This window comes from Portunus trituberculatus, chromosome 39 (assembly GCF_017591435.1).
Source record: "Portunus trituberculatus isolate SZX2019 chromosome 39, ASM1759143v1, whole genome shotgun sequence".
Taxonomy (NCBI): Eukaryota; Metazoa; Arthropoda; class Malacostraca; order Decapoda; family Portunidae; genus Portunus; species Portunus trituberculatus.
Genome location: NC_059293.1, coordinates 8,343,504 through 8,361,003, shown reverse-complemented (window position 1 = coordinate 8,361,003; position 17,500 = coordinate 8,343,504). Strand labels below are relative to the sequence as shown.

Sequence of the window (17,500 nt, the reverse complement as noted above, 5' to 3'; positions counted from 1 at the left end):
TCAACCACTATTCCAGACTGTCATTATTTTTCTCACCACCGTTCACTACCGCTACTGTCTCTGCAGCTGCTCTCATTACCACTATCACCACCATATTGCCACCATATTATCCTCCTCCTCTTACTACTACTACTACTACTACTACTACTACTACTACTACTTCTACTAATACATTCTCCCTCACCATCAGTATAATTAACGTATATATCTGGCAGTACACTATGCAGCCACACACACACACACACACACACACACACACACACACACACACACACACACACACACACACACACACACACACATTGGCAACAAACCTCTGCACATTTAGGTCAAGATCACAACGACCATAGACCCTTTCGTGTGTGTGTGTGTGTGTGTGTGTGTGTGTGTGTGTGTGTGTGTGTGTGTGTGTGTGTGTGTGTGTGTGTGTGTGTGTGTGAGCTATCTGAGCAGTTTCCTTCATTTATTTTACACGTTACATCATATCCTTCATGCAAGTCTGTCTGTCTGTCTGTCTGTCTCTCTCTCTCTCTCTCTCTCTCTCTCTCACGTATTCATATGAAGGATAGAGATGCAAAAAAAAATACTATTAATAATATCGAGAGAGAGAGAGAGAGAGAGAGAGAGAGAGAGAGAGAGAGAGAGAGAGAGAGAGAGAGAGAGAGAGAGAGAGAGAGAGAGAGAGAGAGAGAGAGAGAGAGAGACCTAAAGGAGCAAAAATGAAATTGCACTAAACCTTTCCTACAAGAGAGAGAGAGAGAGAGAGAGAGAGAGAGAGAGAGGCGTTAATCAAGTCAGTGTGTCATAGTGTGGTGCTGGTCAAGCTGGCAATAGCATTAATCAATAGGTGTACGGTACGAGCCAGACCAGGTGTGTGGGCTGAGGGAGGGAGGCGCTCTCGCTCTCTCTCTCTCTCTCTCTCTCTCTCTCTCTCTCTCTCTCTGCAGTGAAGGGAAAGGAATTCATGAGGGAAGAGGACGGGATGGGAAGGGAATAGGTGAAGGGTCTAATGAAGGGGAGGTCGGGGGGAAGGAGGGAGGAGTGAAAGGGAGATGTGAGGGGAAAGGGAGAAGGGAGAATTGGCAAACAGTATGGAGGGGATGGAGGGAACAGGTAATATGATGTAGGAGTAGATAGGAGAAAAGTAGATAGGTGTGAGAGACAAGGATGAAGGAAAAAGGAATTGATACCCGTGGGAGAGGAAGATAGGAAGTAACAGGGGAGGAGGAAGGAAGGGAGGGAAAATGAGACGTGATGGGCTGAGAGAGAGAGAGAGAGAGAGAGAGAGAGAGAGAGAGAGAGAGAGAGAGAGAGAGAGAGAGAGAGAGAGAGAGAGAAATGCTTTGCCTGACACCTAAGTACACGTGAAAGCCAATACACACACACACACACACACACACACACACACACACACACACACACACACACACACACACACACACACACACACACACAGGAGCTCAGTGGTTAGAGCGCTGGCTTCACAAGCCAGAGGACCGGGATTCGATTCCCTGGCCGGGTGGAGATATTTGGGTGTGTCTCCTTTCACGTGTAGCCCCTGTTCACCTAGCAGTGAGTAGGTACGGGATGTAAATCGAGGAGTTGTGACCTTGTTGTCCGGGTGTGTGTGATGTGTGCCTGGTCTCAGGCCTATCCGAAGATCGGAAATAATGAGCTCTGAGCTCGTTCCGTAGGGTAACGTCTGGCTGTCTCGTCAGAGACTGCAGCAGATCAAACAGTGAAACACACACACACACACACACACACACACACACACACACACACACACACACACACACACACACACACACACACACACACACACACACACACACAGGCGGCACCAGAAAGAAAACCCAGATATTCGTTATCAAAAAGAAAAAAGTCATGAAGCCATAGAACAGGAGGAGGAAGAGGAGGAGGAGTTCAACAAGGTATTTTCATAGTAAGGAAAGAAAAGTGGAAGAAAGAGGAGAACGAGGAAGTTTAAAGGCTTAGCCGTCCCCGCGGCACCATCGGCCACTAACTCCACCCATCACCAAAGACAATTTAAGTAGCAGTATGTGCAGTAGTGGAATACATGTCTGGCCTAGGACAAGAGCCCAGAAAACCGTGTTGCAGTGTGCGGAAGCCAGAAATTCAGTGTTAGTGAATCAATGGCTCAGTGAAGTGCGTGACAGTGACATGAGTGTAAATAGTAGAGGTTAGATCTCATAAGGGATATAATGTGTGATAATTATGTTATGTAAGATATATAAGTAACATAAATTACATAACTGTAATTTAATTAACATCTGTGTAAATCACAATCAGACAGTTGCGTAGGTTTTAAGATAGGATGTATCCAAAATACCTCTTTTAACCTGTAAAAGCCCAATCTTATACAACAATGGTATATTGGGTATTGATATGAAAAAAAAGGAACAAGAAAAAAACGAAGAGGACAAACAAAGAAAATGCAAGAAAGAAATAATAGGATGAATAACAAAAAGAAGAAGAACACGAAAAAAGGAAAAGGAAAAGAAAATAAGGAAAAATAACAGGAAGAGGAAGAAAGATTGAATAGTGTTTTTAGCGGAGACAAAGGAGAGAAAAGTATGGGATAAGAGAAGAGATGGAGGAGGTGGATGAATAAGAGAGGCCTTAGGTGGAGGAACAAGGTGGGCGTGGTGGGTGTGGTGGGCGAGGGGGACAGTAGAGAGTCCTTCAGTATAGGGTGACAGAGCAGGACCAAGAACACAAGAGGCGTATGGTAGGAGAAAGTCAGTTTGTTACAAGGTTGTCTTAGAGCGTAGAGCGTGTGTGGTTCCATGGGCGTCTGTCTGCCTGGAATGAAGGACAAAAAAATGCTCTCTCTCTCTCTCTCTCTCTCTCTCTCTCTCTCTCTCTCTCTCTCTCTCTCCAGTACATTACGTAACTTCCGACAAAGAGGGAAAAAAAGTCATGAGCACACCTCGGCACGAACTAATATGGAAATTGTCTCGGTAGGGAAGGAATTAAATTTTTTGCACGACACAACGAGGGAGATAAACATTACAAACCTAACGCGCCGTGAAAAACACACCTGTACGAACGAACATATATGGGAATGTTTACAGTGAGGGAAGGAGAGACATCAATTTAGTTTCTCCTTTTTTTTTCCGGTCGCTTCACAATAAGGAGAATACATAAAAAGGTAAGTTAACATGCATGGCACAGAGAGTAAGGATAAGCTCATACAAAACGAAGGAATGTGAAAATGTTTACAGGTTAAGGAAATTCATTTATTCTTTTAGGCCATTTCAAAAGATGGATAAATAAAGTAGACTTGACATGCCGAAGAATTAAGATACACTAAGAAGGGAGGAAACAATTACTATTATCTATTTACTTTTTATTTCATTTATTTATTTTTTTGTGGGGTTGATGTCTACTTCACAACACAGAGGATTAAAACTTCATATGCTTCAAAAATAAAGGATAAGCCCTCATTAAGAGAAATATAAGGTCTAGTTAATACGAAGCGGAGACATCAATCAATATCTTTTCTTCACTGGCACTTACCAACAAAGAGGATAAATTACCCAGACTTGTTCACATGCCTCGGAAGTGTAAGGACGAGTCAATACGAAGAGAACAGCTTGGGTGGAAGCATTCCTGTGGCGGCGCTAATAATTATGAGTGGTGAGTTTTTACGTCGCGTCTAACGTTCAGCGCCATTTATCCTGGAGCCTCCTTAATGAATTCATCGCTTTTGAACTTTTTACTTCCGGTGGCGGCGCGTTCCTGTGAATTACAACACGGTGGGGAGGGAAAAAAATAATCAGCGGAGGTCGGTGGTGTTACGCGGCTTGTCTTTGTTTGCCTCGCCATTGTGTGTCGCTGCGTTAGTTCTCGGTTCAAAGACCTTCCATTAATCGATACTGTTACGTTAATATATGAAAAAAGTATTGAACATCTGCACTTATCTCCAGGTGTCCTTGTCTTGTGCTGGGAACGAATAACACGTTTTCGCGCAGCTCAATTTGCATGGGGTTCCAAAAGGTTCATTCTGCCCATTCACTACAACAAAGCTTCCTAACTTCATCAACCCCAACCCGTTAGGTTTCCATTGAGTTCATTCTACTACAACAAAGCCTCCTAACTTATCAACCCCACCTGCCGTGTCTTTTTTTTTTTCAGCTTATTTACTACAACACAGCTTCTTAAAAACTTTACCAACCCACCTGTTAAGCCATAGAGCTTATTTTCGATAACACACTTTCATTATGTCACGGTTCTTGTTTCGAAAATTTTAGTTCTCATTAGATTGTTTTCAAAGGCAGCGAGGACTAGTCTGGTTCTCATGACGTAGGATATTCGTTGAACTAACACTAAAATCGTGGTTCTGATTTCATAGTGCTTTGTTCTATCATTGGACTGTCTTCAAAGGTCTGGTTCTCACAAGCAGAATACTAATTAAACTATCACTAGAGGCATAAAAATAGTTGGAAACCTCATTAATTATCATCAGAGCTTGTTAATAATCACGATCAAGCGCTGGAAGGTGTGAGAATACATATCTACATCGTTTCTTCTTGGTATCAGTAAGATCAGCAAACAAGTAGAGGCACCAAGTTTTGTATCTGTTCGTCGGTGTTGTCAGCCAGAAAATTCAAGAAACTAACTTCATCAACCCATCTGTTAAATTTTCGTTCAGTTTATTCGCTACAACACAGCTTCACAACTTTCCAAATTCATCGAATAAGATACTATTGTGCTCGATACATAACTGAGTTATACATAATAGTTGATAGCGAAAATTAGCATCGTTAGCTTGATAAAAAAAAAACCCTCTAATGATATTTATGAATAATCAATAACGAAAATTGCCTTCCTTAACTTGATTAAATGATCTTAAAGGCATCTAGAATATAATAAAATCGATGCCAAGGTAGGTACTGAATGGGTAACTGATGGATTGACTTTCGCGCCTCGTTGTTGTATTTATTGTGTAATCTTTCATTATTTAGCAGCAGGTACTCATATATCACCACGTGGCTGAGGAAGGACAGCGCCGGCCGGTTATACGTACACCAACAGAACTATTTCAGCGTCTTTTTCCAAAAATACCGAACCCAAGCATTGCATTTATATATATATATATATATATATATATATATATATATATATATATATATATATATATATATATTTTTTTTTTTTTTTTTTTTTTCCATCAGGTTCACTTTCGACATTTGGTGGTTTGTATGACGCCGTAATGTGACGCGGCGTGCTCAGCCTTTAGCGGCCCGGCACGCGCGTCACTCCCTGATCTTGGCGCCGCGGTGTATTCATCACTACACTTGTCGAAGTTGAAGGCCATCCGCCACTCAGAGCCGCTGGATAACCTTGCCTGGCAGTATCACAGTCGTTGGTGTTAAGTGCTCCTCTCACACTAGCATCGGCCACAAATTGAGACATTAGAGTTGGCTTGCGTTTCATAAGTCGGCGAGGTGGGGCTGGAAGCGTATTGATCTTATATTGCACACCCAAGACTTCAGTTTCAAAAGTGGCTGAAGTGGACGGGAAGCAGTATTGATCCTTATGGTACACATGCTGCACAGGTGGCAGGTCTCAACACAAGAACAACCCTTTGTCTTGGACCAGTAAGCCAGAATGATCCCGACATGCAGTTCATCATACACTTCCGGTGAATGTAGATTGTTTAGTAGTCACCCGCCACGGACGCCGCTCAAACCTTTGGCAAATCCGGGTGAACGTATTGTAGCACCGTGCTTTTTTTTATTCAGTTTCCTTTCTTTTTTTATGTATATATCTATTCACCAAATGAACGGAAGCTATCGCAGGAAAAAATAAAGCAGATCAGTCCAATGTAGCAAGAGTTTGTTTGTTTGTAACCTATTAAATCAAAATCGACGTGTATTGTTCCGTTTCCTTATTATTATTATTATTATTATTATTATTATTATTATTATTATTAACTATTCAACCAAGAAACGGAAGCTTTCGTGGGAAAATTCAAGATCAATCCAATATGAGTCTTGTTTGTTTTTTATTAATTCTTATAAGTTTTTGGAGGAAAATCATTGTATAAAACGTCATCGTGTTTTTTTTTTTCCATCTATTCACCCAATGGAAAATCTCGTGGGTAAATATGAAACAGATTATTCCAATATGAGTTTTTTAAACACGCAATTTCTTATTTATTTATCATATGCTACAAATTAATTTGGCTTTCATCTTCTCAACTTTACTTGCTACTGACGCAGATCAGTAATGTTCAGGATAACTTTCTTATGGCCATTTCTGAAAGCTAGAGCCACGCTTGCCACTTTCATTTATAGATCAGTTTGTTCAGTGTCACTTTCTTATTTCTGAATACTTGAATCACGCTTGCCACTTTCACTTACAGATCAATAATGGTCAGCGTCTCTTTCATATCACCAAATTTGAACACTGGAGTCACGCTTGCCATTTTCATTTTACGAATTCTTTGGCTGACAACACCATGCACAATGAGCAGGTACAAAATTTGGCGCTACTTGTTTGCTGATCTTATACGGGAACTGCTACTGAGAAGAAACACCTTTCAGCGCCTTATCATGATAAACAAAGTCTACTGCAAATTAAAGAGGTTTCCAATTATTCTTATGCCTCTAATGGTAGTTTGATCAGAATTCTGCCTCGTGAGAACCAGACCTTACAAGATAGTCCTATGATAGAACAAAGCACTTTGAAATATGAATCAAGATTCTAGTGGTAGTTCAACGAATATTCTACGTCGTGGGAACCAGGCTAATCCTCGCTGTGTTTTAAAACATTCTAATGAGAAAGAACTAAAACGTTTCGAAACATGAACCGTAGTGTAATGAGGTGTGTTGTAGTAAACAATTAACCAAGTATACCTGAGTAACAGTTTGTTGTCATTTTCCAAGATATCTTGAAATGTTAACCGTAACTTGGCAGACGTGCGTGTTTTGCAATGCTAGGAGTGAAATATCTTAGATGAGAGCCGCTGTCTGGTTTCAAGTCCTGTTATAAGTATATTTTCTTGTAGGTTTGTGGACGGACACTGCTTCTTATTCTCTTCGCAGTCGTTGTGTAGGTGTTTATGTAATCTTTGGTTCTTCGTCTGTTCCTCGTGTCCATGTTCTTAATTCCGTTAGTTTGAGGACATTGCTTTCAATTTCCTGGACGGCCGTGTGTAGGTGATGGTGTTATTTATGTATGTCAAATTCCTTTTAAATCCTCATGAATTGTGAATCGTGAGTCTTTCGTTTCTCGTCTCTCGTTTCTGATTCCCTAGGCTTGGGGGCACAACAGTTTCCCTGACGCTCATGTGTATGTACGTAGGTGGAGCAGTGATGATGTTATGTATGTCATGTTCTTTCACTCCTCGTGTTCTCGTTTCTATCTCCGGGTCAACAGTTCCCGCGGGTGTTCAGAACAAAGTGCCATGCAGCGCTCTGATTCCGGTCAGTGGTAATTTTTCAGCGTTTTTTTTTTTTATTGGGGTGGTATTTAGTAGTCATGGCATTTATAGTTTCCATAGTCATGCCGAGCGGACCTGAGATTTGATTTGTTTGCGTCTCTTGGGGATTTAGTTTCTATTTTTATCATCAGTAAGCGGTGATACAATAAATCTTTTTCTCCTTTTTTTCTTGTTTTTTTTCACAAGACTCCCCAAATAAAGATAAGCACATCAATAAAGAATCGAGTTAATCAATAGATTTCACGAATTGCGTTTTCTTTCAACTTAACCCTTTTTTTTTTTTTTTTTACCCCTTGTGTACCATGACGCGTTTCCATATTCATTCTGCTTACTAATTGGGGATTTTTTACACCTTCAGAAACTCATGTGGGGGATGGAAATAGTAAAGACTGTGGCCATTAATCTTCTGACCTCCACAGACCCTTCCTTATGTCAATAAAATGGTCTAACCGTACACAAATCCCATGGTAAAACTGTGTCCCAGTATTAAAGGGGGTTAAGGGTGTGTGGCTCTCTCTCTCTCTCTCTCTCTCTCTCTCTCTCTCTCTCTCTCTCTCTCTCTCTCTCTCTCTCTCTCTCTCTCATTGATCTATATTATTATTCATTACGGAGTGAAGTGAAGGTCACATACAATGGAGAGAAAAAAGGTAAGCTTAATTACCATTCAACTGACAACCTTTGGATGATAAAAAGTCACTAAATCACAAAAGACAACAAGTGATTAATTTTTTCTATGGTTAACCACGAAGATTTCAGTATCATACATCACCAAACACTAAACACAAACTTAGAACTGTAGTACAGGGTAATAACAACTTACTTAGAAGCATAAAGTAATGACAACCATTTAGCTACCCGCATCCTCAGTCACACAGGCGATCAGGGCCGGTCACCAATACTTGATCTACTGTACACTTCCCACGCCGTGACGGTTCGCAAGCCATGAAAGGCGCGCATCGTCAATGAATTCGTTAAACCATCCCTTTGATCACCCGCCATCGACTTCCGATCAGTGTGAAACCAAAGGAGTCGTTCATTATTCCTGCGTCCTTACCTGAAATGTTTATCTAATTATGCTATTCTTCCCTATAAAATCGATTGTCCAGTTCCATGTAAAGCCACCTGTTGTTGCAAAATCGTGGTTTCATTTTTACTTCACTTTGATACAGCTTCGCAAGACTGTCTATCCTTTCTGTATTTACGTCACTGTTTACTTCACTGCATCATTCTTAACTGCCAAGTCACCTGTAGTAAGGAAATCACTGTACCAATTTTTTTTTTTTTTTTTTTATTCACTATAATTCATCTTCGTAAAATCGTTTATCGTTACAGTTTTTACACTAACTTTCACTTCACTATACCACTCTTTTCATTATTCATCGCTTGGCTCAATGCTATACTTACAAAATCGCCATACAATTTTCAATTCACTATAACAATAAACAATCTCGTGAAATATGGTAACCAGAAACAATTCACGTCACTGTACCATTCTCTTTCACTGTACATCAACTGGTTCACTGCCAAGTCACGCAAGGTCATGGTTTTTACTTCACGATAATAAACAGCTTGGAATTAAAATGTCACCAGAAATTACTCGTAAATCTTCTATCCTTCTTGCACTTCCACCGCCATTTCTTTCACTACGATTCTTCTTCTCAGCGCTCGCTAGTCTTTACCATTAATCATCTATTCATTTAAAAACTTATCTTTCTTTCTTTTACACGTACTCCTGTCTGTAACTTGGCAAATATCAAATTAGCCTTTACAATGGTCTCAAGGTTAACAAAAGACGCCCATGGCGAGGAAAGGATTAAATGTCCAGTACAATCACTGTACAATTTCCACATCACTGTATTAAACAATAATGAAATTCGAGAAATATTACAAAGAAACAAACTTCAGCATCCTGTACTATCACCTTTACTGCAGCACAAATCTTAAAACACTATAATAATAATAATAATAATAATAATAATAATAATAATAATAATAAAAAGCTTAGTGAAATTTCACCAAAATTGAAGCTCTCTATATCATTTCCTTTCACTATAACATAAATGAACTCATAGACGATCAATCCACCAAATATTACACATCCCTCACCTCGAGCCTTTGCTTCACAACACCCCGTCCTTTCACTATAATATGTATAGCGTCGTGAAATGTTTAGTCTCTAGCCGGATGCTGTCTGAGAGACCTGTACAGCTGCTTGTTCTCCGGGGCTTCAATATGTGAGGCCTTCAATACAATGTAGGTGTCACGATACGAACGTCCTTCATTGTAGTGTAAGTTTATATCGTTTTTTTTTTTTCTCTTTCTTTTTGGTCACTTTCCGATTTTCCTTTATTGTAATATTGAGTATCGTCTCGTAGTGTTCAAGTCTTTAGCTTGGTATTGCTTGGGTAAATGAGACGTGTAGTGTTAGTTTTAGTTTGCTCTTAGCTTCATTGTTCGCGTTTATGTTTCGTTCGTAACTTGATAGAATGTCACGTCATCTTCGCGACTTTGATATATGTGTCTACGTTTCGTTTGCCTTTTCGTCCTAGGTACTGTTGTCTTCGTGACTTCTGTACATAATAGTAGCACACGCGTTATCTTCTCCATTCCGATAAAAGCGATTGTTTTCTTCGTGACTTCGTAATACTAGTTAATGGCATGTTCATGATTTGAATAAACGCGTTACATCTTGCTCCAGACTTAGATGTACGCGCTACCGCCCTCTTTCGCGACTTGGATAAACGCGGTTACATCTTGTTCGCTATTTGCATATAAACTCTTAACACCCTTTCTTCTCGACTTCGTAATATGTATACGCAGTAACGCCATGTTCGCGGCTTTGATAAATGCACTTATATCTTCTACCCGGCCTTGTTAAACACGCTAACGTTCTCTTCGCGAATTTGAATAACGATAAACGCGGTTCCATCTTGTTCGCGATCTCGTTTAAGCGCTCACGTCATGTTCGCAACTGTGACAAGCGCGGTTGCCTCCTGTTTGTTATAAATGACTGAAAACCTGCCGCTGACGTGACAGATTGCTCCGCCGGCTGTTTTTGTGTGTCGCGGCGTGTTGCTTTTTGCCCGGGAAACCTCATAATCTGAAGTTCCGAATTCTGACATGTAGTTGTTGGGCCATGTTTTGTTAATGGCCATGTCTGGGTGGAAGACGAGGAGGTGATGAAGACGAAAACGAAGATGAGGAGGAGAAAGAGGCAGTGCTGAAGACGACAGGGAAAATGACAGCGAAGAAAGAGAACATAAAAGAACAAGACGAGGACGACGACGAAGATAAGACAAAGAAGAAGAAAACAAACGAAAGAGTAAAAAGAAGGTAGTAACTAAAGCAACAACAAATAAAAGACAAAAGGAAAGAAAAATCCAAGAATAAAAAAAAAAAAAGCAGAAATAAAGAAAACTATTCAAAACATTTCAAACAACCAAAAGATGACAAAGTGGAAGGAGGAAAAGAGAGGCGGAGCGGAGGATGGACAGAAAGGGAGAGAGGGAGAGAAAGGGGTAGGGCAGGGTAGGGTATGGCAAGGCAGAGGCAGGGCAAGGGGCAGGGGTAGGGTAGGGCATGGCTGCACTGGGTCTGTGGGTAATGGTTGTAGCAGCAACAGCAAGGAGGGACTGAGGTAAGCCTTGACCTACCCACTACCCCTCCAGGACCTTCTCTACTCCTACTCCTGGTTTCTCCTTGCCTCTCTACCTTTCCCTTTCCTTTCTTGTACCTATTTTCTTATCTATCCTTGATTTTTTTTTTTTTTCGTTCTCCGTTTTTCTTTCAGTTTGTCTTTACATATTTTTCTACATTTTCCCGTTTTTTTTCCTCATACGTATTTCCATTCCATTCTTTCTTTATCTCCTGTTATTTATTTTTTTTTTCATTGTTTTCTAACTTGTTTTTATTCATACATCTATATTTTTCCTGCCCTTTCTCGATGCTGTACCACTCTCCTCCTCCTCCTCCTCCTCCTCCTCCTCCTCCTCCTCCTCCTCCTCCTCCTCCTCCTCCTCCTCCTCCTCCTCCTCCTCCCCGTCCCTTATACACCACACTGGACCTTCACACAACCTTCTCTCCCTATTCCCCAAACCATCTCCTCCACACCCCATCCTCTCTCTCTCTCTCTCTCTCTCTCTCTCTCTCTCTCTCTCTCTCTCTCTCTCTCTCTCTCTCTCTCTCTCTCTCTCTCTCTCTCTCCTCCACATCAACTTTCCTTGTCGCCTACCCCAGCACTTCCTTCCCCTGTCTCCCCCCACCCCTTCTCCCACACAAGGCTCCCCAGCTCCGCCTCACCTTGCTTCCTTGCGCCCTAACTAACCTCCCTCCCCAAAAGCGGCCTGACAGGAAGCACCCTCACCAGGAGCCTTCTGTCTTGATCTTGGACTGTGAGCGGAAGAACAGCTGGAGAAGATGAAGTAATAGTGGCTTGGCTCCTGACGGCATTAATGATGGTGATGATGATAGGAATGGTATGAGTAATGGTTTTGCTTCTTAATTTATTTGTTGTCTCGGTTTGTTAATGTTAATGGTGGAATGTTGTCGTGCAGGGAATGTTAGTTATATTGACTTTGTTTATTTTTATTTTATTCTTTTTTCTATTGTGTTGAAGTATGTACTAACTAGGTAAACGATGTCGGTTCTCTTCTTATAACTCGTTTTGGTGGTGGTGGTGGTGGTGGTACACTAGTGTGAGACGAAGTGGTAATGATGAAGAAGAAGAAGAAAGAAAGAAAAGAAAAAGAAGGAGAACTAATCCTCACTCAAATTTCATCATAAACTTAATATTAAATGCAACTTCATCTTATATCAATCCTGAATATATACCAAGTGTGTGTGTGTGTGTGTGTGTGTGTGTGTGTGTGTGTGTGTGTGTGTGTGTGTGTGTGTGTGTGTGTGTGTGTGTGATTCACCTCGGTCACCTGCTGGTCACCCAGCCAGTCTTCCCCATTACGGAGCGAGCACAGAGCTCATAGACCGCTCTTCGGGTAGGACTGAGACCACAACACACTCCACACACCGGGAAAGCGAGGCCACAACCCCTCGAGTTACATCCCGTACCTATTTACTGCTAGGTGAACAGGGGCTACACATTAAGAGACTTGCCCGTTTGCCTCGCCGCTTACCGGGATTCGAACCCGGCCCTCTCGATTGTGAGTCGAGCGTGCTAAGCACTACACTACGCGGTGTGTGTGTGTGTGTGCGTGCATGTGTACGTGTGATGAATGGGGAATAAACCAGTCGTAATGCAAATAGCTAAAACCAGACTAGACATGAAAAAATATTAAAAACTCAAAAAACTCATTAGTGTGTCGTCTTCTTTACGTGATCAAGCTGCATTTCCTGGTGGGGTGGCGGGGAAGCCTGTTATTAATATTTCCTGCCGTGTTGGAGCTGAAGGTGTGGTGGAAGAACACCTGTGCTGCTCAGTTGGTGTCTGGCTGTCTGTCTGGTTGTCTGGCTCCCCCTACCCCATCCCACCATACCGTGACATGCTCACTCACTGTTCCTCCTGCCTTTCTGTACCACTAACTCTGATAAACGTTGCCCTCTCACATTGAATCTTCAAATGCCACAATGATAAGTAGCCAGTTTTTCATGAGTGTTTCCTCTGTTGATAATGTAGAAATTTTAATATGTTGCTAGAACAGTAAAAACACCCTTAAAGACGTCTTTAACTCCAACTAGAACCCTCTGAAATTATTAATCTGTTACTGGAACCGTGAAAGAAACACCCTTAGAAACCAGGACCATTTTAACTAAAGGATATTTATTGTAATTATCATTCTGTTCCTAGAAGCTTAAAACACCCTTAGAAATCCGCTTAACTTCAGCAGAACCTTTTGAAATTACTAATGTCGATGAAACCGTATAGACATCCTTAGAAAACAGGAAAATTTCAACTAGAGCCTCTTGAAATTGCTACTCTGTCACTAGAGCAGTAAATACACCCTTAAACATCAGTAGAATTTCAACTACAGCCGATTGAAATTACTAATCTGTCACCAGAACAGTAAAAACACCCTTAGGGAACAGTGTAAATTCGACTAGAGCCTTCTGAAATTAACTATATCACTATAACCGAAAAAAAAAACATAATAAAAACCCGCATAACTACAACTAATCCCTATTGAAATTACTAATCTGTCACTAGAACCGTAAAAGCACCCTTAGAGAAAACCATGGAACTTCAACTAAAGCCTTTGGAAAGTATCGGAGGTGCAATTAGGAGAGCTTCAGAATACGGGTGTGCTTTGCCGCGCGGCCATTCACACCAATCACTTTTACGTTAGACACACTTGTACACTCAATCGGTGGGTTTACCTTCAATCTGCATTGTTAATTCATTGATTACGAGTCAAATTTGTCCTTATCCTTTTTTTCTTTTCTTTTTTTCTTCCTTTATTTTACTTTAATGTGCTTAGTCACTCTTCATTCATTCATTTGGTACATTCATTAGAATCTTTTTAGCCCTCTTCTGGTACACTTTTAAGCCCATAATTTTTGTATGTTTGTCTGGTCTCTCTCTCTCTCTCTCTCTCTCTCTCTCTCTCTCTCTCTCTCTCTCTCTCTCTCTCTCTCTCTCTCTCTCTCTCTCTCTCTCATTTATTCACGTGCAGTCACGTACTCACACTTATTAAACCAACTATCACTGCTCAGTCACTCAAGTCACTCAATCAACTCACGCACGCACTCACTCACGCACTCTGGAATACCAACTGAAGCTGATTGATGGCGATTGATGAGCCCCGTTACTCTTTATTCACTGATGGCATGAGTAGGATTGGTTACGTGTGTGTGTGTGTGTGTGTGTGTGTGTGTGTGTGTGTGTGTGTGTGTGTGTGTGTGTGTGTGTGTGTGTGTGTTTGCTCCGACTAATTTGACTGTTCTTATGTTCTTAAGTTCTTTGTTATTCGGCTATTGTTGTGTTGAATCGAAACTGATCTTTGTTTTACTTCTAACCTTTATCTTACACCGCCGACGATTGATCTCCCTATCTTACATAAAGCCTCTCTCTCTCTCTCTCTCTCTCTCTCTCTCTCTCTCTCTCTCTCTCTCTCTCTCTCCTAACCTAACCTTTCCTATGCTGTGGTTTATTTATGTCTCATTTTCTTACTAACCCTACTAACATTTTATCTTTTCTAATTCAACAAATCTCTTTCTAACAATTTATCACATCTCTCTCTTATAATCACCAATATTTATCTATCTCTCCTAATTTACTTCTAAATGAACATAAACTGACTCTATTTTTACCTTGAATATTTAATTTACTTCATATTCTCTCTCTCTCTCTCTCTCTCTCTCTCTCTCTCTCTCTCTCTCTCTCTCTCTCTCTCTCTCTCTCTATCTATCTAGGTGACTGATAACTCAATCACTGGCAGCTTACTTGGTACTTATTTCCTGTCTGTCTTGTTTTAATACTTCCTTTCTTCCTTCACTTCATTGTCTCTCTTATCACGTATCTGTCGTGTATGTTCTTTACTTATTCGGTTCATATCTTACTTGTCAGGGTAATATGCTGACCCCATCCTCTCTTATCTGACCCTTTCCATCTCGGTTTACCTTTCATCTTTCTCTCTCTCTCTCTCTCTCTCTCTCTCTCTCTCTCTCTCTCTCTCTCTCTCTCTCTCTCTCTCTCTCTCTCTCTCTCTCTCTGATTTTTTTATTATTAGCTGATTGAAGAAAAAGGAAAAGAAGCGTGAGGAGGAGGAGGAGGAGGAGGAGGAGGAGGAGGAGGAGGAGGAGGAGGAGAAGAAGGAAAAGTCTCCAGTGGAATGTCTTGGTTCTGAACACTTCCATTGTTTTCATTTTGTAATCTATCGTTTTTATCAATTTTATTATGACTATTATTTTTTTTAACGGCACTTCACATTCACTACTTTATTTTCTCTCTAATTTTACATATTCATTGTTTTCTTTCTTTTCCATTTAATTTTTTTTTTTTCTGTACAAAGCTAATCAATCATTTCCTCTTCAATGCTACCAATGCTCAAAAGAAAACAATCCCGCTTTTTATAATGACGGTTTATTTATTTATTTTTTTTTCACCATTCCCTACTCACGAACGTAAACAAAACCAATCCAAAGTTACCAATCTCCCTCACCAAAACCATGACCCAATCACCCGAAAAACAACCATGTTAAACTAATCCCCACAAAACAGCCATATCACCAAAACAGCCACTTAAGACACCAATCACCAAAAAACAGCCATAATAAGACACTCAATCACCAAAAAAAACACCCATAATAAAACATCTAGTCACCCAAAAGTAAGCCATATTAAGAAAACGATCACCAAAAAACAACCAAATGAAGACAATCACCAAAAAACAGCCATAATACGACAACCAATAACCCACTTAAGACTAATCACTTTACACAATCCCCAGCAGAGAGAGAGAGAGAGAGAGAGAGAGAGAGAGAGAGAGAGAGAGAGAGAGAGAGAGAGAGAGAGTAGACAACAAAGAAGGAGCAAGAAGGTGATTCGTTTGTACTGCTTCACTGCTTGGAGTTCGGAGGTGAGCGTGTGAGTGTGAATGAACCGCAAGAGGGAGGGAGAGGGAGGAGAATAACAGATAGAGAGAGAGGGAGAAGAGAAAACACACACACACACACACACACACACACACACACACAGGAGGGGAAGTCAGGAGGGTGAGTGAGTGAGTGAGTGAGGGACACGAGGACTAACTTGCTTTGCTTGGCCATTGTTACCTCGTCTTATTTTCCCTCCGCCTCGCAGTGCATACTAGAAACAGATTAAGTTAACTGGACCAGCCTGGGGGAGAGGGCGTTCTGAGTAAAGCAAGGGAGCGAGGGGAGACTTGGTGGTGGCCGGAACAGGGGTAAGAGTGAGGGAGAGAGCATGGTATTAAGGGAGGGAGCGGAGGAAGTCATGGGAGTGAGACATGGTGGGACAGGGAGAGAATTCAAGACAAAACCAGGTTAGAAGGAGTTATAGGATTAAAAAAAAGGGGGAAAGGGAAAGAAGGTAGAAATGGAGCAGACAAAGATGAGGGTAAACACAGAGGAAAGGAAAAGAGTAAAAGAGGAAGAAAAGACAAGAAAAGGAAAGGCAGGGAAGGGGAGGAGGCAGAGAGGAGTCAGAGAAGAGGAGGAAGGAATGGGAGAGGAAAGACAGTGAAAGACAGACAAGACAGGGAGCGCATAGACAATGAGGGAGAAAACACAGAGCAAAGACACTGAGAGGGAGAGAAAAATAATAAAATAGAGAAAAGCAAGACAAAGATAAACATAAAAGAAAGAAGAGGAAAGGAAAAAAGAAAGAGGGAATGACGAAGACAGACAAAGAAGAAAGAAAGAAACCCAGGGAGAAGGGGAGCGCGAGCGAGAAAGAGAGAGAAGGGAGGGAGTGGAAGGGTGAAAACACCTCACTCATGATTTTTTTTCCCCCCACTAGAGAACAAGATTACCTGAGTGGACGAACGGAAGTCCCTGTACAGGTAACGAGGTATCCAAGCAACATGGAGAGGCACGAGAACAGGACAACCCTTTCCCCCTCACCAAGACTGACTGGCGCCTCTGTGCAAGCGACTGTCTGACGGAGGACGAGGAGGCAAAGTAAGAAGAGAACGAGAACAATTATAGTAATACATAAAAGGATAAAAACGAGGGAGGATGGATGGGTTGAATATCGAGGACGAGAACGAGAAGAAGGAGGATTATTAAACCACGAGAACGAAATAACGAGAACAGAGGAAGACAGGAGGCTAAGCAAGACGAGAACGAGAACAGTTACAATAATACATGAAAAAATAAAGACGAGAGAGGAAAGATGGACTGAATATCGAGAACGAAAACGAGATGAAATATTAGAGGACGAGGACGAAATAACGAGAACAGAAGAATATAGAGGAATGAAGATAAAGATGGAAGAACAAGAAAAAGACGAGAACAGGAGTTAGAGATAAAATAAAAGAACGAAAACTGAAGAATAAAGAAAGAACAAGAGAAAGACTTGGACAGAGGCATATCAGATAAACGAGAACGGAAGAA

General features: G+C 41.1%; 1 protein-coding gene across 1 annotated transcript in view; it reads right to left on the bottom strand.

Moving 5' to 3' along the window:
* LOC123515676 (protein tramtrack, beta isoform-like) overlaps positions 1–17,500 on the bottom strand; it is a 137,030-nt gene that overhangs the window by 39,492 nt on the left and 80,038 nt on the right.